This window comes from Canis lupus, chromosome 18 (genome assembly GCF_011100685.1).
Source record: "Canis lupus familiaris isolate Mischka breed German Shepherd chromosome 18, alternate assembly UU_Cfam_GSD_1.0, whole genome shotgun sequence".
NCBI classification, from domain to species: Eukaryota; Metazoa; Chordata; class Mammalia; order Carnivora; family Canidae; genus Canis; species Canis lupus.
Window position 1 is genome coordinate 6,370,790 of NC_049239.1, and position 23,186 is coordinate 6,393,975.

The window sequence follows — 23,186 nt, forward strand, 5'->3', positions numbered from 1 at the left end:
GTAAAGCTCTTAGTCATTGTAAGTCTTTTGTGTATGCCTTTTATAATAATGAGGTATACTATCTCTGTCCTTACACAGTGGAGAATTTTTATCAATAAAGGATACTACATTTTTTCAAATGCTTTTTCTGCATCTACTGAGAAGATCATATGGCTCTTGTCCTTTCTTTTATTAATGTGATGTATCATGTTGATTAATTTGCAAATATTGACCCATCCTTGCAGCTCAGGAATAAATCCTACTTGGCCATGGTGATAATCCTTTTAAAGTACTGTAGGATCATATTTCCTAGTATTTTGTTGAGAATTTTTGCAACCATGTTCATCATGGATATTGATCTGTAATTCTCCTTTTTGATGGGGTCTTTGTCTTGTTTGGGGGATCAAGGTAATGCTCATAGAATGAGTTTTGAGGTTTCTATTTCTATTTTTTGAAATAGTTTCAGAAGAGAAGTACTGGTTCTTCTTTAAATGTTTGGTAGAATTCCGCTGGGGAGCCATCCAGCCTTGGACTCTTGTTTGTTGGAAGATTTTTGATTTTTGATTACTGATTACTGATTCAATTTCTTTGCTGGTTATACATATGTTCAGGTTTTCTATTTCTTCTTCTTTCAGTTATGTTAATGTATATGTTTCTAGAATTTCTTCCAGATTGACTAATTTGTTGGCATATAATTGCTCATAATATTCTCATAATTATTTGTATTTCTTCATTGTTGGTTATGACCTCTTCTCTTTCATTCATGATTCTATTTACTTGGGTGTTTGGGGTTTCTTTTTGATAAGTCTGGCTGGGGGTTTATCGATCTTATTAATTCTTTCAAAGAACCAGCTTCTAGTTTTGTTGATCTGTTTTTCTTTTCTTTTGATTGATTTCTGCTCTAATTTAATTATTTCCCTTTTTCTGCTGGCTTTAGGCTTCATTTGCTCTTTCCCCAGCTCTTTTAAGTGTAAGTGTAGGTTGTGTGTTTGAGACTTTTCTTGTTTCTTAAGTAAGGCCTGTATTTCTATATACTTCCCTCTTAGGACTATCTTTGCTACATCCCAAAGATTTTGGACTGTTGTGTTCTCATTTTCACTTGCTTCCATGTATTTTTTCAACTCTTTAATTTCTAGGTTGACCCATTCATTCTTTAGTTGGATGGTCTTTAATATCCATGTATTTGTGGTCCTTTCAAATTTCTTCTTATGATTGAGTTCAAGTTTCAAAGAATTGTTGTCTGAAAATATGCAGGGAATAATTCCAATTTTTTGGTACTAGTGGAGACTTGATTTTTTTAAAACGGTTTTATTTATTTATTTATTTATTTATTTATTTATTTATTTATTTATTATTTTATTTGAGACACACAGAAAGAGGCAGAGACATAGGCAGGAGAGAAGCAGGCTCCCTGCGGGGAGCCCAATGTGGGACTCAATCCCAGGACCCCAAGATCACGACCTGAGCCAAAGGCAGACATGTAACCACTGAGCCACCCAGGTGCCTGAGACCTGATTTGTGACCCAGTATGTGGTCTATTCTGGAGAATAGACTTGAGAAGAATGTGTATTCTGTTGCTTTAGGATGAAATGCTCTGAATATATCTGTTAAATCCATCTAGGCCTGTGTGTCATTCAAAGCCCTTGTTTTCTTGTTAATCTTCCGCTTAGATTATCTGTCCATTGCTGTGAGTGGGGTGTTAAAGTCCCTTGCTATTACTGTATTATTAACAATGAGCTCTTTTAATTTTATTTTTAACTGATTTATGTATTTGGCCTCCTCAATGTTAGAGACATAAATATTTACAATTGTTAGATCTTCTTGTTGAATAGACCCCATTATTATGATATAGTATCCTTCTTCATCTCTTCTCTCCCCTTCTCCCCACTTTTAATCAGGAGGTGTCTTTGGGTCTAAAATGAATCTCTTGTAAGCAGCATGTTGATGGGTCCATTTTCATATCCTGTGTCTTTTGACTGGAGCATTTAGTCCATTTACATTCAGAGTAACTATTGAAAGATATGTATTTAGTGCCATTGTATTTCCTGTATAGTCACAGTTCCTGTAGATTGTCTCTGTTCCTTTCCTTTCTTTGTTACTTTTGGGTACTCTCTCTGCTCAAAGGATCCCCATTAATATTTCTTGGCTTGGTGTTCACAAATTCCTTAGTTTTTGTTTGTCCTGGAAACTCTTTATCTCTCCTTCTATTCTGAATGACAGCCTTGCTGGATAAAGTATTCTTGGCTGCATATTTTTCCCATTTAGCACATTGAATATACCATGCCAGTCCTTTCTGGCCTGCCAGGTCTCTTCAGACAGGTCTGCTGCCAGGCCTTTGTGTCTATCCTTGTAAGTTAAGGACCTCTTGTCCTGAGCTGCTTTCAGGGTTTTCTCTTTATTTTTGAAATTTACAATCTTCATTGTTATATGTTGAGTTGCTGACCTATCTTTATTGACTTTGAGAAGAGTTCTCTGACCTTCTGGACCTGAATGCCTGTTTCTTTCCCCATATTAGAGAAGTTCTCACCTATAATTTGTTCAAATAAACCTTTTGCCCCTCTCCCCTACTCCTCATCTTCTGGGACCTTTATAATCTAGATTATACTTTGCTCTATGGAATCAGTGAGTTCTGTAAGTCTCCCTTTGTGATCTAGTAGTTTTTTTCTCTCTTCTTTTAGCTACCTGTTTCCATCATTGTATCTTCTATATCACTGATTCTTTCTTCTGCTTCATTCATCCTCATTTTTATGGCCTCCATTTGGGGCTGCATCTTGGTAATAGCATTTTTAATTTCTGCCTGACTAGATTTACTTCTTTTATTGCTACAGTAAGGGATTCTCTAGTGTCTTCTATGCTTTTATTCAAGCCCAGCTAGTATCTTTAAAGTTGTTTTAAATTTTAGTTCAGATATCTTTCTTATATCCGTATTGATTGAATCCCTGGCTATGAGTACTATTACTGCCTGCTCTTTCTTTTGGGGGTGAATTTCTCCATCTTGTCATTTTTCCAGAAAAGAAAGGAAAAAAGAAAAAAACAATAAAAACAACAACAATGACAACAAACTTCAGGAAGTGTTTGTAGTGTAAGCTGTGTACACCATGCTGTTGCATTTTGGCTGCTCTTTCCCACTGGTCCATCTTCTACAGAGTTCCTCCTTGCTTGGAGTTGGGAAGTGTTTGGACCTTTAACTAGGTGTGCTTTGATTTGTTTGTAAATATAGGCCTGTAAAAGAAAAAAGAAAAGAAGGGGGGGAAAGCCTGATCCAAGATGAGGGAAATGGAAAAGGAACAAAAGTGCAAACAAACAGACAAAAACTATAAGCCTGATTCCAAAGAACAAGAAAGAAAGAAGGAATAAAAGAGTAAGGAAAGAAGAAAAGAGAAAAAAAAATAAGAAGCCTGATCCAAAAAAAAAAAAAGGAAATTAAAAAACCAACAAATGAACAAAAATTTATAAGCCTGATACCAAGAAAAAGGATGAAGAGAAAAGAAAAAAAAAAGAACAAATATATATATATATATATAAGATAAAAATACATATAAAAGATAAAACATGGAAAATATATTTTTTAAAAGATTTTATTTATTTATTCATGACAGACAGAGAGAGAGAGAGGCAGAGACACAGGAGGAGGGAGAAGCAGGCTCCACGCCAGAAGCCCGATGCGGGACTCGATCCCGGGACTCCAGGATCACGCCCTGGGCCGAAGGCAGGCGCCAAACTGCTGAGCCACCCAGGGATCCCCAAACATGGAAAATATAAAATAGAAATATTTAAAATTTAGAAGAGGAGGAAAATACAAAAAGAAAACACCATCTTCCCCTATTCCCACAGGAAGCTAGTGTCTTGGAGCATTCTTTAACAGGAGACTTGGTAGATGTGGGGGCCTGTGTTGGTCTTTTTTTAAATTTTATTTATTCTTTTTTAAATTTATTTTTGATTTATTTATTTTTATTCATGATAGACATAGAGAGAGAGGGGCAGAGACACAGGCAGAGGGAGAAGCAGGCTCCCTGAGGGGAGCCCAATGTAGGACTCAATCCCAGGACCCCGGGATCACGCCCTGAGTCAAAAGCAGATGCTCAACTGCTGAGGCACCCAGCTGCCCCTGAGTTTCTTCTGAGGGAGAAGCCTGCTGAGCTGGCTTACAAGGTTACTGACTCCTTTAAAGATGCCCCTGCCAGGTGCGGGGGAGGGAGGGGGGGAGGGGCAGGTTTTAGCATAGGGAACTCCAGACTCCACTGGACATGCTGTGTTTCTCTCTGAAGTCTGACTGTTCTGGGGCAGGGGGACAGGGAGGAGGAAAAATGTGTCATCACTCTGCCTTTTTGTCCCTGGGGAGGAAAACTCCTGGCTACCAATGTTTCGGAGGCCCTCAGAAAAGCAATCTCCTGTGCCCTGGGCTGTCATCAGTTCTTTGCCCTTAACCTGTCTATTCCTGGGCTGTCAGCACTCCTGGAGCCACAGATGTTTTGTACTTTATCTCAGGCTAGTGGCAGAGATTCAAAACTCCAAGTATTTTTGTTTTTTGTTTTTTGTTTTTAATTTAAAAAAATTTGTAAAGATTTTATTTATTTGAGAGAGAGGGTGAGTGAGAGAGAGAACATGAGCAGAAGAGGGTGCCGAGGGAGAATCATACTCCCCACTGAGCAGGGAGCCCAACGCAGGGCTCAGTCTCGGGACTGTGGGTTCATGATGCTTAACTAACCGAGCCACCTGGCATTCTCAAAACTCCAGATTTGAATGGACCTGGCAAAGTGTGGGCCCACTCCCTTGCCCTGGAGGAGAGCCCTGGGGCCTGCACCGTCCCATCCAGTCCCCGAAAAAGCAGTTGCATAGTGTCAAGGAGGAGGCTAGAGATTATTGTAATGCTCGGCGAAAGCTGGAGCTGCGTTATAGGCTGTCGGGCCCTCCTCAGGCCCCTACTCCGTTCTGTCCCAGAAAAGCAGTCTCAGAGGCTTGAGTTTATTGTGGGAAACCTTGAAACGCAGCAGCCAGGTGGTCTGCAATCTGCCCTTGTGTCTGCTCTCTGCTCAGTTCTGCTGCAGAAAAGCAGCCACTCGGTGCACACACAGAAATTTAGGCCTACTGCGGCTCACCGTCAAAAGCTGAGAGGTTTTCTTCCTTCTATGTGCATCTCTGATCCTACTGTTGAACACCATTCAATGGTTCCCAGCTGGTCTCTTGTCCTTGGAGAAGCAGAAGATGCTTTTCCAAATGTACTCTGGGAAGGGGAGTGATCTCTCCCAGTGTGACCCAGGGGATCTCCTCAGCGTGGCCCATTATGTGATCCCTGCCCCCTGTGCTCTCCCCCACTTTCTCTTTCTCCCTGACTTTGCTCTGCCAAAAGGGTTTCCTCTCCTTTGCAGCCGCATGGCTTTCCTCTCCCTCAGTTCACATCTTTGAACATCGCATCTGCCACATTCTCCAACTGTGCAGACTTTCTTAATCCTCAATCCTTAAACTTTAATTTGTAGTTATTCAAGGTGGTTGGATGTTGATCTCCCCGTGTTGGAAGGACGAGGCAAGCCCATGGTCCTGCTACTACTCTGTTGTCTTACTTCCACCCCATCTCCTATTACAATCTTTAAGTCTATCTTGTCCCATATAAGTATTACAATTCTTGATTTCTTTTTTTATAAATTTATTTTTTATTGGTGTTCGATTTGCCAACACATAGAATAACACCCAGTGCTATTGCACACCTCAGTGCCCGATTTCTTTTGATATCCGCCTGCATGATAGCTGTTTCTCCATCTCCTCACTTTAAATTTTCCAATTTCTTCTGATCTAAAACGAGCCTCTTGTAGGCAGCATAAATATGGGTCTTGCTTTTATTTTTTTGATCTCATCTGTCAACTTATGTCTTTCGATTGGAGTGTTTAGTCCATCTACATTCAAAGTAATTATTGACAGATATATATTTATTGTCATTTTTTTTATTTGTTTTGTGGTTGTTTCTGAAGATTTCCTCTAACCCTTTTTTGTCTTTCTCTCTTTCTTGGTTTGCTCATTTCTTTAGTGATATGTTTGGATTTCTTTATCTTTATTCTTTGCATATGTATTAGTCTTTTTTGATTTGTGGTTACCATTAGGTTTGTATATAACCCCATCTGCATGTAACCATCCACATTAAGTTTATGGTCATTTAAATTCGAACCCATTCTTTACACCTCTCCTCATGTTTTAGGTATATGCTATTATATTTTATATCCTTTCATTTTGTTAGGTTCTTGACTGACTTTTCTTTTTTTTAAGATTTTATTTATTTATTTATGAGACACACAGAGAGAGAGGCAGAGACATAGGCAGAGGAATAAGCAGGTTCCCTGCGGGGAGCCTGATGTGGGACTCAATCCCAGGACCCCAGGTTCACACCCTGATCCAAAGGCAGACTCCCCTGAGCCACCAGGCATCCCTTGACTGACTTTTAATAGATATATTCATCTTTACTGCTTTTGTATTTCCTTTCTCTATGCTGTCACTTTTGGTCTTTTCCTTCCACTCAAAGTGTCCCTTTAAATATTTCTTGCAGGGCTGGTTTAATGGTCATGAACTCCTTCAGTTTTTTGGAAATTCTTTATCTCTCCTTCTATTCTAGATGATAGCCTTGCTACATAGAGTATTCTAGGCTGCAGATTTTTCCCATTCAACACTTTGAATATATCATGTGTCTCCCTTCTAGGTTGCAAAGTCTGTTGAATAATCCCCTACTTGTTTTATGCGTTTTCCCTTGTAAGTTACTCGTGTGTGTGTGTGTGTGTGTGTGTGTGTGTGTGTCTCACTGCTTTTAAAATTTTTCTTTATCACTATATTTTGCCAATTTAATTACAATAAGTCTTGGTGTGGGTCTGCTTTTTGTTGATTTTGATGGGAGATCTCTGTTCCTCCTGGATCTGGATGTCTGTTTCTTTTCCCAGATTCTGGAAGTTTTCACCTATTGTTTCTTCAAATAAATGTTCTGCTCTCATTTCTTTCTCTTCTGCACTATATGAGTGTCATTAAATTTTCAGTCACTGAGTTCCCTAAGTCAATTTTCATTTTGCATAATTCTTTTCTCTCTTTTGATCATCTTACTTCCATACTCTTCTAGATATTAATTCATTCCTGTTTGTTTCAGCCTGCTGCTCCTTTCATCAAGCATGTTTCTGATTTCATTTATTGTGTCCTTTATCTCTGCTATGTTATTCTTTATCTCTGTATTAAGGGTCTGACTCATGTTTTCCCCTCTCTTCTCAAGTCCAGTGAGTATTCTTATGATCATTACTTTAAATTCTTTATCAGACATGTTTCTTTCATTTGTTTCACTTAGTTCTCTGGCTGCGGTCTTGTTTTTTTCCCTCATCTGGTCTGTCTTTTCATCTTATTTAAGTCTCTGTGTTTTAGGAAAGTCAGTTACTTCTGTTTTTGAGGCTAACAATCTTATGAAGAAGAGGTCCTGTAGTGACTTGCCATGTAGTTCCCCTGTTCTCCAGGGCCTGGCATTTCCAGGAGTGTCTCCAATGTGTGCTGCATGCACTCTGCTGTTGTATCCTGGGCACTTTATCCTTAGGCCAGACATTTGCAGAGGCTCTCTGACTGTCATGGGCAATGTCTGGTGCCTGGCCTGAATGGGTCATGCTTTAACTAGGTGTGCTCTGGTGTGTTTATGAAATGAATTTTGTTGCCACTGCTACCAGAACTGAGGTTCTGCAAAGCTTATGAGTGGGGAGACACAGTGTGAGCATTGGTTTGGTGGTCATCTGGGGCAGAGGGTCCTCTGGCCTGGGACTGAGGCAAATGTGACTGGGAGGTGTAGCTCCACAGGAGTAGGAGTGACTTGGCTTGGTGTATGCTAGTGAGGTAGTGAGTATCCATGTTGTGTTGGTTCTGACAGGTGGCTTTGTATTTATGCTGAGGGTCTAGGGAGGGAAATGTCACCTGCCAATTTCTTTGCTCCCAGAGGGATCTCTCTGGGAATGCTATCTCTCTGAGACATACTTTGAGATGAGCAAATAACCTCCCCACTATGTCCCAGGTACTCTTTAGACAACTATTTTGACATTGTACATTCCTAGACTGTTTGCCTACCTTTTCTCCAAGAGCAGCTCCAATGCTTCTGACTTCTTCCAGAGCTAAGCATCCTAACTTTTAAACTCCAGGAAGGTACACATAAATTGTGTACATGTTATTAGAAATATCAGACTCTCCCCCACTCTATGCATCCTTCTCTGGTCCCATCAGCCTGGATCCTATATCCTGTGATGGAAAAGGTTTCTAAGGAAAATAAAAGAGAATAAAAGAATTTTAGATCTGAAAGGAAATTTCAACATCATTTTCACAAACGTCTGAGGAAACTGAAGCCCACAGAGGCTCAAAACTTGTCCTAGGTCAACTGATGCTAGTTTGAGGCAAAGAAATGGCCTTAGAAAAATGTCTTCTTACTACCAGCCAGATTCATACATCAGAGTTGAGAATATCATGTGGAAGCTGAGATCAGTTAGTATTGCTAACCCTATAACTAATAATCATAAAAACACCTTTTAGTGTTAGACACTGTATTTAAAAACATAAAAATACAGTGTTAGGCACTGTATTTTAGTCTTTTTTAAAAAATTACTTTCCATAATTCTCACACCCACCCATGAGATGCAGTATGAACAGAAAGTCTGAATAACAGGAATTTATTTTTTCAGGTAATAAAAAAATGGTTCACTGGTTCAGCAATTCAGTGATGTGAAAGCAGGTACCTCTGTGATTATCTTGGTGATTCTTTCCATCTTGGTCCTAGAGTAGCTGATGCAGCTTTAGAAATCACATCAATGATGAAAGCTGAATGAACTAGTATGTGGTAGTGCCGGTGACTTCAGTCTCATTCATGAGAAAAGTCCAGTCTATCCCAGAAGCCCCAGAGTAGACATGTACAGTATCTTTCATTGGCTAAAACTGTATCACATGATCAGTCATATGAATATGATGGGAAAATGACTATGATGGGCAGCTCTTCCAGCTTCGATAGAACAGATAGGCAAGGGAATGGTAGTAGGAGGTGTTCCTTGCCTCATGGGTCAGATAAGAAAGCTGATGCTCAGAGTGGCAAAACACTTCTCGCAAGATCACCCAGTGAATAAGGCGGAAATGTTTTGACTACAAAGCTCATGACTACAAAGAACGGTGATGAAAACTGATGTTGATCTGAACACTTTAAGAAGAGACAGAATCTGTGTATCCTCAAGAACAGAGGAGAGCAAGATGTTGCTACTTGAATAATGAATTGAAGAAGGCCTTTCAGAAGAAGAGATGCCTGCTGGTATTCACACATGTTTGGTAAGCGGATATCTTAAAAGATTTCTATGCATTCCACCCTTAATATATATTTAGTGCTGTATGTCATGTATCTATACATTTAATACTATACACGTCCAATGCTATATTTCACATATATTTCATAAATATTTAATGCTATTTCATATTCTTCCTAGCCTTCTCTTTTCTTTTTTTTTTTAATTTTTATTTATTTATGATAGTCACACAGAGAGAGAGAGAGAGAGAGAGAGAGAGGTGCAGAGACATAGGCAGAGGGAGAAGCAGGCTCCATGCACCAGGAGCCCGATATGGGATTCGATCCCGGCTCTCCAGGATCGCGCCCTGGGCCAAAGGCAGGCGCTAAACCTCTGCGCCACCCAGGGATCCCTGCCTTCTCTTTTCTATGAGAGCTTAATCTTGCCACTCTTGGTCTTGCCAATCACACACCCCTCAAGAAAATGTTCCCCACAGTTGGCGAGGAATGCATGTGATAAAATAATGCAAACTGGAACAAAAAAAATTACCCCTTCAAATTGGTAATTTTATATAGACTAATGATTATATACAGTGTTGGCAAAGGCTGGTGGAATAAATCAGTAGTCTTTCTAAAGTTAATGTGTATCAAAAGCCCTAAAAATCTATATATACTGTGACTTAGCAATTCAAAAAAATAAATGTCGATGCATATAAAAATTAGTAATAAGCATGCTCAGCGAAGTATTATTCACAATAGAGAAAAATGAACAACTTATGCAAAAAAACAAGTTGGAGAACTATATTAATATCATAAATTTAAAAAGGAAACAAAACACCCATATGGAAAAATTATAAAGAAAAGTAAGGGGATTTTAACATAAAATGCAGGATAATGGTAGGGGATCCAATGGGGTCAAGGTTCACAGGGACCTTAGTTTTCTTGAGTGGGAAGCCAATGTGGTGTGTTCATGTTATTATTGTATTTAGTCTGCATCATTGTTATGCTAACAAATTGTGAGCCTTTATCACAATATAGACTGATTTTCACTGGAGCCACTTTACTGGCAGTTTGTAGATCTCAGCTCCACAGTCATCCTGGGACCCAGATTCTGCCGTTGTCCACAGTGTGAGACTCTGAATCCAGGCTCCAGAAAGGGAAGGAGAGCCTTTAGGCTGGGTTACCTGCGTCCTCACTCCACAACCAGCTTGGCCCCACCTGGCTGCCAAGGTCTGGGAGACGTGGGCCCAGCTGAAGAGGAACTGGCTGGCATCTAGCTAGCATCTACCACAACATCTCATGCTAAGTTACACTCATTCTTCTGAATGTGTACAATATTTTGTTATTTAAAAATGAAAAACAGAGGAGGAATGAGGGTGGCAGAGAAGTAGGGGGACCTCAAGCTTGTCTCATTCATCGAATACAGCAAGTTATCAAACCATGCTAAACACCCAAGAAATCACTTGGAGGTCTGAGAGAAAAAAAACTACAAGTCTACAAGTAGGAAAGTGACCACATTTTGGAGGTAGGAGGTGTGGAGAGGTGACTTGGGGGAGATATAGCTGTGGATACGGTGGCAGGGAGAGAGTCTGCTTACAAGGCCACCTCAAAGTAGTATAGGCACAGAACACAAAATCTTAACTTTTAAAAGTCTGCTCCAATGGGCGTCATGCTTGGCCTCAAGGTGCTCAGGTGGTGAAGGTGGCGGAATTCCAAGAGTCACAGTGTGGCCTGAGGATGGCACCAACCTGTTACACTGTTCCCAGACATAAGAGTGGGAAGGCAGCTGAGAATCAAAGGTCTTGGTACCAACTTTCTGTTTTGTTTTGCCATAAACTGCAAACTGCTGTGTGGTTGTGCAATTGCTTTTCTGGGACCAGCTGGCAAGCAGCAAAAGTGTGGCAAGACTCTCCCCCTGAGGAGTAGAACAGGTCTGACCCACAGGGAGTCCCTAAAATTTGGAGTTTTGAAACGCAATCATGCTCCTAAGATTTAAAAAAAAAAAAAAAAGGCTCAGACACAGGCAGGTGAATGCAAGGTTCAGGTGGAAACCAGGAACACAAGAAGGGTGATTGGTTGTTCTTCTGTGAGGGCTCACTGAAGAGTGGGGGGGAAACTTTCAACTCCCCGGCTGGAGAGCATGGTGTCAACATATTCATCCGGCCCAGCAGTACTGAAAGCCTTTAGGGAGCTAAATAGCACCACCTAGTGAAGGCCAGAACTGCTTACACCGAGCTCCACCCCTGTGTGCCCTGGAGGCACATTTCCACCGAAACAAGTCAGCCTGAGAATCATCATAGCAGGCTCCTACCCCAGGAGATGAGCACAAACAGCTCCTTGCCACAAAGTCTACCGATCATAGAGTGCTGCAAAGCTTCAGTTCTAGGGGAAATAGGACCTGGCTTTCTTTTTACTTTTATTCTTAATTTTTTATAATTATTTTTTCATTTACTTTCTTATTTTTTAAATCCCCCTTTTAAACATTTTATTATTAATTTTAAATATATATATACTTTTTAATATTTTTTAATATTTTTATTTTCAGGTTTTTCCCGCTTTTTTTCCTTTTTTCTCTTTTTCTTTGGGATCTAGATATTTTTAACAAGCAGATCAAAAACACACCTAGGTTCTAGGTTTTGTTGGGGTTTTTTCCTTGCTTTTTTGGCTTTTTTTTTTTCTTTCTTCTTTTCTGGACAAAATGGTGAGACAGAGAAATCCACCTCAAAAGAAGAGCTGGAAGTAGAACTCGTGGCCAGGGATTTAATCAATACAGATAAAGTAAGATGTCTGAACTAGAATTTAAAATAATGATTATAAGGATACTAGCTGGGCTTCAAAAAAGTATACAAGACACTAGAGAATCTCTACTGCAGAGATAAAAGAACTAAAATCTAGTCAAATCTAGGCCAAAATTTAAAATGCTATAACTGAGATGCAAATGCTGTAACCGAGATGCAATCCCAAATGGAGGTCATAAAAATGAGGATAGATAAATCAGAGCAGTAAATCAGTGATATAGAAGATAAAATTAAGAAAAATAATGACGTTTGGATGCTTGAGTGGTTCAGGGGTTGAGCGTCTACCTTCAGCTCAGAGCATGATCTCAGGATTCTGGGATCGAGTCCCACATTGGGTTCCCTGCAGGGAGCCTGTTTCTCCCTCTGCCTATCTCTCTGCCTCTCTCTCTCTCTCTCTCTCTGTATCTCTCATGAATAAATAAATTTTAAAAAAAGAAACAAAAGATAATAAAGTTGAAAAAAAGAGGGAAAGAAAGGTAAAGGATAAATTAATAATAAAATGTTTAGGGAACTCAGTGACTTGTTAAAACATTAATAACATTAATAACATTCATATCATTGTTGTCCTAGGAAATGAAGAGAGAGATACAGGGGCAGAAGGTTAATTCAAACAACTTATAGCTGAAAACTTCCCTAATCTAGGGAAGGGCACAGACATTAAAATCCAAGCACAGAGAATTCCCATTAAATTCAACAAAATCCAGCCATTGCCAAGGTATATCATAGTCAAATTCACAAAATATAGACAAGAATACTGAAACAGCAAGGGAAAAAAAGAAAGTCCTTAACCTACAAGGGAAGACAAATCAGGTTCACAGCAGATCTGTCCACAGAAACATAGCAGGCCATTAGAAAGTGGAAGGAAATATTCAACCTGCCAAATGGGAAAAAATATGCAGCCAAGAATTTTTTATTCAGCAAGGTTGTCATTCAGAATAGAAGGAGAGTTTGTTTCCCAGACGGGGTGCCTGGGTGGCTCAGTCAGTTGAGCATCTGACTCTTGATTTCTGCTCAGGTCTCAGGTCATAGGATGGAGCCCTGTGTCAGGCTCCACACTCAGCAGGGAGTCTGCTTGAAGTTCTTTCTCTTCCTCTCCTTCTGTCCCTCCCCTTGCTCTCTCTCTCTGTGTCTCTCTCTTTCAAATAAACAAATCTTAAAAAAAAAAAAAAAAGTTTCCCAGACAAAAACTAAAGGAGTTTGTGACCACTAAATCAGCACTGCAAGAAATTTTAAGGGGCACTCTTTGGAGAAAAAAAGCAACAAGGACTAGCAAGGACCAGAGAACATCACCAGAAACACCAACTCTACAGGTAACACAATTACACTAAATTCATATCTTTCAGTGATCACTCTGAATGTAAATACACTAATTGTGTCAATCAAAAGACAGAGTATCAGACTGGATAGAAAAACAAGATCCATCTATATGCTGCCTATTGGATACTCATTTTAGACTTAAAGACACCTGCAGACTGAAAGTGAGAAATGGAGAACCATCTATCATGCTAAATGGACATCAAAATAAAGCTAGAGTATCCATACTTATATCAGATAAACTAGATTTTAAAGCAAAGACTGTAACAAGAGATGAAGAAGGACCTTATATCATACTGAAGGGGCCTATGCATCAAGACGATCTAACAATTGTAAAGATTTATTCCCCCATCTTGGGAGCACCAAAATATATAAATCAATTAATACTAAACATAAAGAAACCCTTTGATAATAATACAACAATACTAGGGGACTTATATACCCCACTTATAGCAATGGACAGATCATCTAAGCAGAAAATCAACAAGGACACAATGGCTTTGAATGACACCCTGGACGAGAAGGACTTAACATATATTTAGAACATTTCATCCTAAAGTAGTAGAACACACATTGTTTTCCCATGCACATGGAACATTCTTGAGAATAGATCACATACTGAGTCACAAACTAAAAGTCAACAAGTACGAAAAAAAACAGGATCACACCATACATATATTCAGACCACAATGCTATGAAACTGCAAGTCAACCACAAGAAAAAAAATGGGAAGACCTCAAATATGTGAAGGTTAAAGAACATCCTACTAAAGAATGAGTGGGTTAACCAGGAAATTAGAGAAGAAATTTAAAAAAATACATGGAAACAAAATGAAAATGAGAAAATGACAGACATCTTTGGGATGCAGCAAAGGTGGTTCTATGAGGGAAGTATATTGCAATACAGGCCAACCTCAAGAAATAAGAATAGTCTCGAATACCAAAACTAACCTTACACCCAAAGGAGCTAGAAAAGGAATAGAAAATTAAGCCTAGGGATCCTTGGGTGGCGCAGCGGTTTGGCGCCTGCCTTTGGCCCAGGGCGTGATCCTGGAGACCTGGGATCGAATCCCACGTCGGGCTCCCGGTGCATGGAGCCTGCTTCTCCCTCTGCCTATGTCTCTTCCTCTCTCTCTCTCTCTCTCTCTGTGTGTGTGTGTGACTATCATAAATAAATAAAAATTAAAAAAAAAAGAAAATTAAGCCTAAAGCCAGCAGAAGGGAAATAATAAAGATTACACAGAAATAAATGATATAGAAACAAACAAACAGAAACCTCAGTAGAACAATTTAAGAAAACTAAGAGCTAGTTCTTTGAAAGAGTTAATAAAATTGATAAGCCCCAAGGAGGCTTATCAAAAAGAAAAGAGAAAGGATGTAAATACATAAAATCATGAATGAAAGAAGAGAGATCATAATCAACACCACAGAAATAAAAACAATTGTAACACTATGAAAAATTATATGTCAACACACTGGGCAACCTGGAAGAAATGGACAAAGCCCTAGAAACCTACAAACTACCAAATCTGGAACAGGAAGAAATAGAAAATTTGAACAGATCAAAACCAGCAAAGAAATTAAATCAGTCATCAAAAGTCTCCCAACAACAAAAGTCCATGGCCAGATGGATTCCCAGGGGGCTTCTACCAGACATTAAAGAAGAGTTAATACCCATTCTTGTGAAACTGGTCCCAAAATAGAAATAGAATGAAAGCTCCCAAACTCATTCTGAGAAGCCAGAACTACCTTGATCCCAAAACTAGACAAAGACTCCACTAAAAAGGAGAATTACAGACTAATATCCCTGATGAACATGGTTGCAAAAATTCTCAGTAAAATACTAGCAAATTGAATTAGACAGTACATTTAAAGAATTGTTTACCATGATCAAGTGGTATTTATTCCTTGGCTTTAGGGGTAAGTCAATATTCACAAATCAATCAATATGACACATCACATTAGTACAAGAAAGGATAAGAACCATATGATCCTCTCAGTAGATGCAGAAAAAGCATTTGACAAAATACAATATCCTTTCTTGATTAAAAAAAAAAATACCTCAATAGAGTAGAGATAGATGGAACATACCTCAACATCATAAAGGCCATGCATGAAAGACCCACCACTAATATCATCCTCAGTGGGGAAAAACTGAGAGCCTTTACTCTATGGTCAGGAATAAGACAGGGATGTCCACTCTCACCATTAGTACTTAACATAGTACCAGCAATCCTAGACTCAGCAATCAGACAACAAACAGAAATAAGAGGAATCCAAATTGGCAAGGAAGACATCAAACTTTCCCTATTTGCAGATGACATGATAGACTATTGTAGAAAACCCAAAGACTCCACCCAAAAATTTCTAGAATGAATACATAAATTCACCAAGGTTGTGGGATATAAAATTTGCGGAAATCTGTTGCATTTCTATACACCAATAACAAAGAAATCAAGAAATCGATCCCATGTGCAATTGCACCAAAAAATAAGATACCTAGGCATAAACCTAACTAAAGTGGTAAAAGATCTGTACTCTGAAAACTATAGATCATTTATGAAAGAAATTGAAGAGGACACAAAGAAATGGAAAAGCATTCCATGTTCATGGATTGGAAGAACAAATATTGCTAAAATATTTGTGCTACCCAAAGCAATCTACATATTTAATGCAATCCCTATTAAATAAAATATCACCAGCATTCTTCACAGAGCTAGAACAAACCATCCTAAAACTTGTATATGGAATCACAAAAGACTCCAAATAGCCAAAGCAGTTCTGAAAAAGAAAAACAAAACTGGAGGCATTATGATTCCAGATTTCACGCTATATTACAAAGCTATAGTCATCAAGACAGTATAGTACTGGCACAAAACTAGACACATTGATCAATGGAACATACTAGAAAACCTAAAATGGACCCACAACTACATGGTCAGCTAATCTTTGACAAAGTAGGGAATAATCTCCAATGGAAAAAAGACAATCTTTCCCACAAATGATGTTGGGAAAACTGGACAGTGACATGCAGAAGAATGAAACTGGATCATTCTCTTCCACCATACTCAAAAATAAACTTAAAAAAGATGAATGACCTAAATATGAGACAGGAATCCATCAAAATCCTAGAGGAGAACACAGGCAGAAACCTCTTTGACCCCAGCCACAGCAACTTCTTACTGGACATGTCTCCAGAAGCCAGGAAAACAGCAGCAAAGGTGAACTATCGGGACTCCATGCAGTTAAAATTTGCACGGAGAAGGAAACAATGAACAAAACTAAAAGGCAGCCCACATAATGGGAGAAAATACTTGCAAATGAGTTATCTGATAAAGGATTAGTTTCCAAAATATATAAAGAACTTATCAAACTCAACTCCCAAAAACAAATAATCCAATCAAGACATGGGCAGAAGACACAAATACACACTTTTCCAAAGAAGACATCGAATGGCTAACAGACATTTGGAAAGATGCTCAACATCACTCATCATCAGGGCATATAAATCAAAACCATGAGAAGGTACCACCTCGTTCCCATCAGAATGGCTAAAATGAACAATCCAAGGGATAACAGGTGTTGCTGAGGATGTGGAGAAAGAGGAACCCTCTTCCTCTTGTCATGGGACTGTCAACCGGTGCAGCCACTCTGGAGAACACGGTGGAGGTTCCTCAGAATGTTAAAAAATAGGACTGCCCTATGAACCAGCAATTGTGCTACAAGGTATGAACCCAAAGGATACAAAAATACAGATTCGAAGGGGTACATGCACTCTGATGTTTGTCAGCATTGTCAACAACAGCCAAACTATGGAGAGAGCCCACATGTCCATCTACTGAGGAATGGATAAAGAAGAGGTGATCTGTGTATATATATATTATTCAGCCATCAATAAAATGACATCTTGGCATTTGCAGCAATGTGGATGAAGCAGCTAGGGTGTATTATGCTTAGTGCAGTAAGTCAGAGAAAAACAAATACCATATGATTTCAATCATTTAAGAAACAAAAACAGGTAAACATAAGGGAAGCAGGAAAAGGAAAAAAGGAGAGAGGAAAACAAACCATGAGAGACCCTTTATTTTTTTTAAGATTTTTTTATTTATTCATGAGAGACACAGAGAAAGGCAGAGACAAAGGCAGAGGGGGAAGCAGGCTCCATGCAGGGAGCCCCACGTGGGACTCGATCCTGGGACTCCAAGATCACGCCCCCCAGGCTGAAGGCAGATGCTCAACCTCTGAGCCACCCAGGAGTCCCCATGAGAGACTCTTAATGATCGAAAACTAATTGAGGGTTGATGTAGGGAGGTGGGTGGGGGGTGGGCTAGATGAGTGATGGGCATGAAAGAGGGCACTTGTGATGATGAGCACTAGGTGTTATATCTAAGTGATAAATCACTGAATTCCACTCCAGAAACCAATATCGTGCTCTATGTTCACTCACTAAAATTTAAATTAAAAAAACAATGAACAACAAAATGGAACAACCTGAAAGTTAGATCACAGAGGACAGAGCAGAAGTAAACTGTGTGGCAGCCATATGGTAGGCTACGATTTAATCTTTACAGGGAAGAAGTAGGGAAATGTTTTAATGCCATGAAAAAAAAAATGTTGCAGGAAAACAGGGTACAAAAGATTCCTATTTTATTCCCGTGTGTGTCCTTAAAGCAAGAGCTAGAAAGCCTGGAGATGCACCCAACTGTTATCTTGGGACCGTTGCCTGTGAGGTTCCTTTCCTTTAGTGCTTTCTGTTCAGTCTACATTACATTTTCTGTTGTGAGCACATATTACTTTTATAATTAGGGTAAGAAAAAAATCCATGGGTTTGGCTTCTTTTGAATGAAGGATATCAGCAGGGGTCAAGTTGCGTGAAGCAGGGTTCCCTGTGGGTGCCTCTTTGGGCCCTTCCCTGCCCCCACGTGCTTCCACCCTCACCCCTGCTGTGGCCTGGGGAGTGTGGGCCCTGAGCTCTGCCAGGGGCGGGGGGCAGCCTGCTGCCTATCCCCTTGTGTGTCCCCCACCCCGAGTGGGCCTGGCAGGACCCCAAGTGCTCTGTTTGGTTCCCACCCCACCCGTGTGTCTCTGGAGCTCTATTTTCCAGAGGGAGAAATGTAGCCATTTGGTGCTCCAGGACCCCAGCGGTGGGGTGACGATAATAGGGTCGCAGTACTCAGGGACTGGCCTTGCCCTCTGCCCTGCGGCCATATTGCAGTTTTGCCGGGGCCGCAATGTCTCGAGGACAGGGTGCACGCCAAGAACCTCTGTCCCACTGGGTCCTGTCTCCTAGAGTGCAAGCCAGTGCCCTTGCCCTTGCCCTTGCCCTTGCTCCTGCCCCTGCCAGAGGTGGCCAAGGCCGGGCTTTCTGAGGAGGATAACAGGAGCAAGAGCAGAAGGCAGGGAGAGGGAGATGATCTCCATGGCCAGTGGGTCCTTGGCGGGTTCTGGGACTCAGCCAGCAGGGAGTGGCCTGGAGAAGGGGACAGAGAGAGCCAGAGAGCTGTAAGGTGGACATGCCTTCCCCCAAGACTTCCCAGAGTTGAGATACGCTTTCAGGGCACGAGACCAGCAGATTTAGTATCCCCGCTACACCTCCAAGTGTCTGTGAAGGATACGAGTCACCTAGAAGAAGGGTCCCTGGTTTTGCCTCTTCTCAGGGGAGCACAGAGAAGGGGGTGGAGACACCCCCTTAGGCACTTAGGCAAGAGCGAGCACAGAGGGCTTTTCCCCACCGGGCCTGCCTGTCCTGGCAGGTGGTCCCCCAAAGCATAGGGGCCACCCAGCCTGGCCCCAGGAGACTAGAGCCCTCAGCACCCATAAGACTCTGTTGATCCTGTCCCCCTCACCACCAGCCCCCTCCGTCCTGTATTCTAGGGCTTAGTCATAGAAGTCAGGTACAAGAGGGGCTAGAGAACTGTTAGGTCAACCTTGTTATATTTGAGAGGAGAAACTTGTCCAAGGGCACTCAAGTGGCCAGCAAATTTTTAGGGATGAGCACTCTGATTAGAGGACACAATTTCTGCAATCTGTATCTTAGATTTCTTTGTGCATCCACAACGTCACACTGGAAAGTTCTTGCAGACAATGGCAAGCATGAAGTGATGGAACCGTTGGCTTTTCTCCCTTCCGTTGCTGATAACAACCTGCAAGAGACATCCAAATTTCCTTGGGGAACTTGGTGAGGACTAAAGGAGGGGTGGACTTGCGTCTGGGTATACATTTGGGCCAGGAGACCTCAGGGCTGGTCCTGGCACCACCTACCAGCCCAGGACGCGTGACATTAGAAGCACTCTGGGGGCCTCGCTAAACCTGTCTCTTCTTTTGGGTGTTCCTTAGCAGCACCTGGCTGCTGTTTCAGAACTGCCCATGGAATGAAACAGCTACAACGGAGGCCAACAGGAGCAGCCTTCAGAGCGCCAAGAAGCAATTCAACCTCTTACCTCCCAAGACTGACTTGCAACCGTCTCGTTACGGTGATCTGCAATATCAGATACCTAGAGAATGTGTTGGTTCACTACAAGTTGCAAACTGTCACAGGAGGTTGAATTTTTCCTTCAACCTTTTTATAATTAGCCTAATTTTTAACCTTTACTGGAATGTTGTAAATAACCAGCAAGAACATAAGAGCTAAAACAAACAAACAAAAAAGAACATACGAGCTGACCATTTTCTTATGCAAACTCTTGCTCCCCAGTGTCCAGGAAGGCAGCCACCAGTGCTGTGGAGTTATTGCACCCTGGAGATGTGGCCGCTCCAAGTGGAGACTGTGCTAGTGAGCATAAAATTCATACTGGATTTTGATGACAGTGTGAAAAAACAGAGTGTTAGTATTTAAGCATTCCTATCGTTACATGTTGAAATGATGAAAATAAATTTCAATTTTTTAATGAGAATTTACTGAAATTTTAATATGACATACTTGGCTCACGGTATGTTTCTGATGGATGGCCCTGGTCTAGAATATCTATCTAAGAGCATTTCTTCTTACAAACTTTAAAGCAAAATGCGAATTCCTCTCTTCCATAAAACGTGAGGAATTGTGTGTAAAGGCTGGTGTCCAGGCACTTCTCAAAGGTATGCTTGATGTCCATCTCCTGTTCTTGTGCAGCGAGGACCAGGTCCGTGGCAAGTGGTTTCAGGACCTCAGGACTGTCTGTGATTTCCAGAGTCCAGAGAGAAAGACAGAAGCAGCTCTCTCCAGCATTCCTGTTACTGCTGACAGGAGAGCAACGCTCCTCCTCCCTCATCACACTCTTGGGACCTGCACGAGAACTCCCTCCCGTCACCTCTCCATGGGTGATGGCAAGGAGGGAGGTGGGTTGATAATCATCCCTGCCCCCACCACACCATTTTTAAGAGGACTTCGTGCCCAGGAACGGAGCAGGATCCTTCTTGGATAGTGCAAGGCAGCCAAGCCAAAACAGGAACGTGATGATAAAAAGCTGTATTGGGGGATGGGAGACAGCAAAAGAAATTCCCAAGTATGAACATACAAAATATTGCTTAGACTCATGGCTCATCCTGGGCTGCTCATCAACCTCAAATACATGGCGAGGAAAAAACATTGTTGCCCAAGATTTCTCCTTCCTAGATCGGATTGGCTCAACGCCCATTGCTGAGCAGCACCCGTTTGTCGTCTACCTTTAGGAAGGTCTGAAAGATGGGAAATACACGGAGGGTGAATTCAAAGATTTCCTCCCCTACACCCTGGGTCTCATCTGCTGACAGACGGGCAAAGTATTAGGTGCGAGTTCATTTTCTCTCCCACTGTGCTTCAATTTCTCTTGCTCAAGGAAATGTGGAGTGATGGGGGAACGGAGCATTTTCCACAGTTGTTGACTATCCACAACGTGCCTGGTACAGGCCTGATGTAAGCAGCACGTTCTCGTTTTATACTTGAGGAAATAGACATGAGATCTTGGAATGATTGAAACTTAAGTCATTTCACAGCGAACAAACCGTAGACTCAGGACTGGAGCAAGGCTGTCCATCTTCAGAACCCACAGCCTTGCCAGGAGACTCTCCACCATGGGTGGTCATGCCAGTGTGGTTTGCCCTCACGTCTACTCTGTGCTGTCACCTTTGGCATTCAAAGAATACTGTAAGTTGAGGACTCAAACTACTGAGGATCATTTCAGCTGAGAGATGCTTGGCCAGTTGGGTGGAAAGGCTGGTGTAGCGCCACGTCAGGAGAAAGCTCAGCTGAGCTTCTTTCCTCTGATGCCAGAGAAAACCTCCACATCTGTGGTGCTGGTGACTGGGTCATGGGTTCTCACATCCTTGAGTTTCCATTTTGCACAAGATCTCTCTACGACCTTGGATCAAGACCCAGGGGCTGTGGAAAAGGGATGCAGCCCAGCCTAGAAATGTTTTAATTGACTGGACACATTAGAAAATGCTCAACTCACTTTTAAAAATTAAATTATAATTTAATCGCCCACTTCCCAACACCTTACAGGGCAGAGTCCCCTTTGTGAGAAATCAGGCTTCACCATCACTGGTACCTGCAGTTGGCTGCTCCCCTTACCTGGGAGCCAGGGGAAGAGGCCATGGCACCCTGGCACAGCTGTTCTCCAGAACACCCTCAGGTCAACACCCTGGCATATGCCCCTTGCCCATACCTGCCCTCTGCACCTGCCGGCCTCACCGCGGAGTTTTTGTAAAGCTCTCACCCACCTCCCCAGCCACCTTCTCTAAACATTTCAGCTTCAGTCTTTTCTACTAATGAAACCTACCTGCCATCTTCTATTTCAGAATTGCTCAGAATTTCTGTTCTTGTACTTTATTTTTTCCTTGACAGCCATTATAGAGTTTTTGAAGTTCGGTGAACTTTGGGAGGAACAGATAAACGTGAGCCCTCAGTCACTGTTTGCCATCTCAAGTTATGACCTTTCAAGTTACTGGGGGAAGTTGATAACCTGGTGGGGTGTCCAGGTAAAGTGTGTAAATTGGCCCTGACTTCACCACAAGCGAGCTTCTTGACCTCCTCTGGCTTATTTCCTGTCCTGCTTTAAGAAAGAATGCTTCTTTATAAATACGATCTCGATTAGTGACTCATGTAAAATGCAGCCGGACTGTGGCAGCTTTATCCTTCAATAGATCTGTGAGAAAGTTTCTGACCTGACAGAGTGGCATCTTTATTCTTACTTTATTTTTATTAAGTAGGCTCATGACCCTGAGATTAAGACCTGAGCCAAGAGCAAGAGTCAAACAGATGCTTAACCAACTGAGCCACCCAAGAGCTGCATTTTTAAAATCAAGACTAAATAAATAAATAAATAAATAAATATAAACAAATATATAAATAAAATAAATCAAGACTCATCTACCTACAGAAAGCAGATCCAGGACCCCTGGATAACTAATGTCGGTGTTGCCTGTGGGTTTATCTAAATAATGGCTCTGTGTTTATACTTGCTTCAGGTCATTTTTTCCTTTGCTAGATTTTTTTTTAGTTCAATTTACCAACATAGCATATCACCCAGTGCTCATCCCATCAAGTGCCCCCCTCAGTGCCCGTCACCCAGTCACCCCCATCCCCCACCCACCTCCCTACCACCCCTTGTTTCCCAGTTAGGGGTCTCTCATGTTCTGTCTCCCTCCCTGATATTTCCCACTCATTTTCTCTCCTTTCCCCTTTATTCCCTTTCACTATTTTTTATATTCCCCAAATGAATGAGACCATACAATTTTTGTCCTCCTCTGATTGACTTACTTCACTCAGCATAATACCCTCCAGGTCCATCCACGTTGAAGCAAATGGTGGGTATTTGTCGTTTCTAATGGCTGAGGAATATTCCATCGTATACATAGACCACATCTTCTCTATCCATTCAC

The 23,186-nt window shown here is 41.3% G+C and overlaps 1 long non-coding RNA gene across 1 annotated transcript in view; it reads right to left on the reverse strand.

Moving 5' to 3' along the window:
• LOC111090799 overlaps positions 1-22,824 on the reverse strand; it is a 28,510-nt gene extending 5,686 nt beyond the window's left edge. The window contains exons 1-2 of the long non-coding RNA XR_005373046.1: positions 19,277-22,824; positions 8,050-8,235 (exon numbers count right to left, since the gene is read on the reverse strand). This is a non-coding gene — a long non-coding RNA (uncharacterized LOC111090799). The remainder of the gene's footprint in view (positions 1-8,049; positions 8,236-19,276) is intronic.
• Between the last annotated feature and the right edge of the window lie 362 nt (positions 22,825-23,186).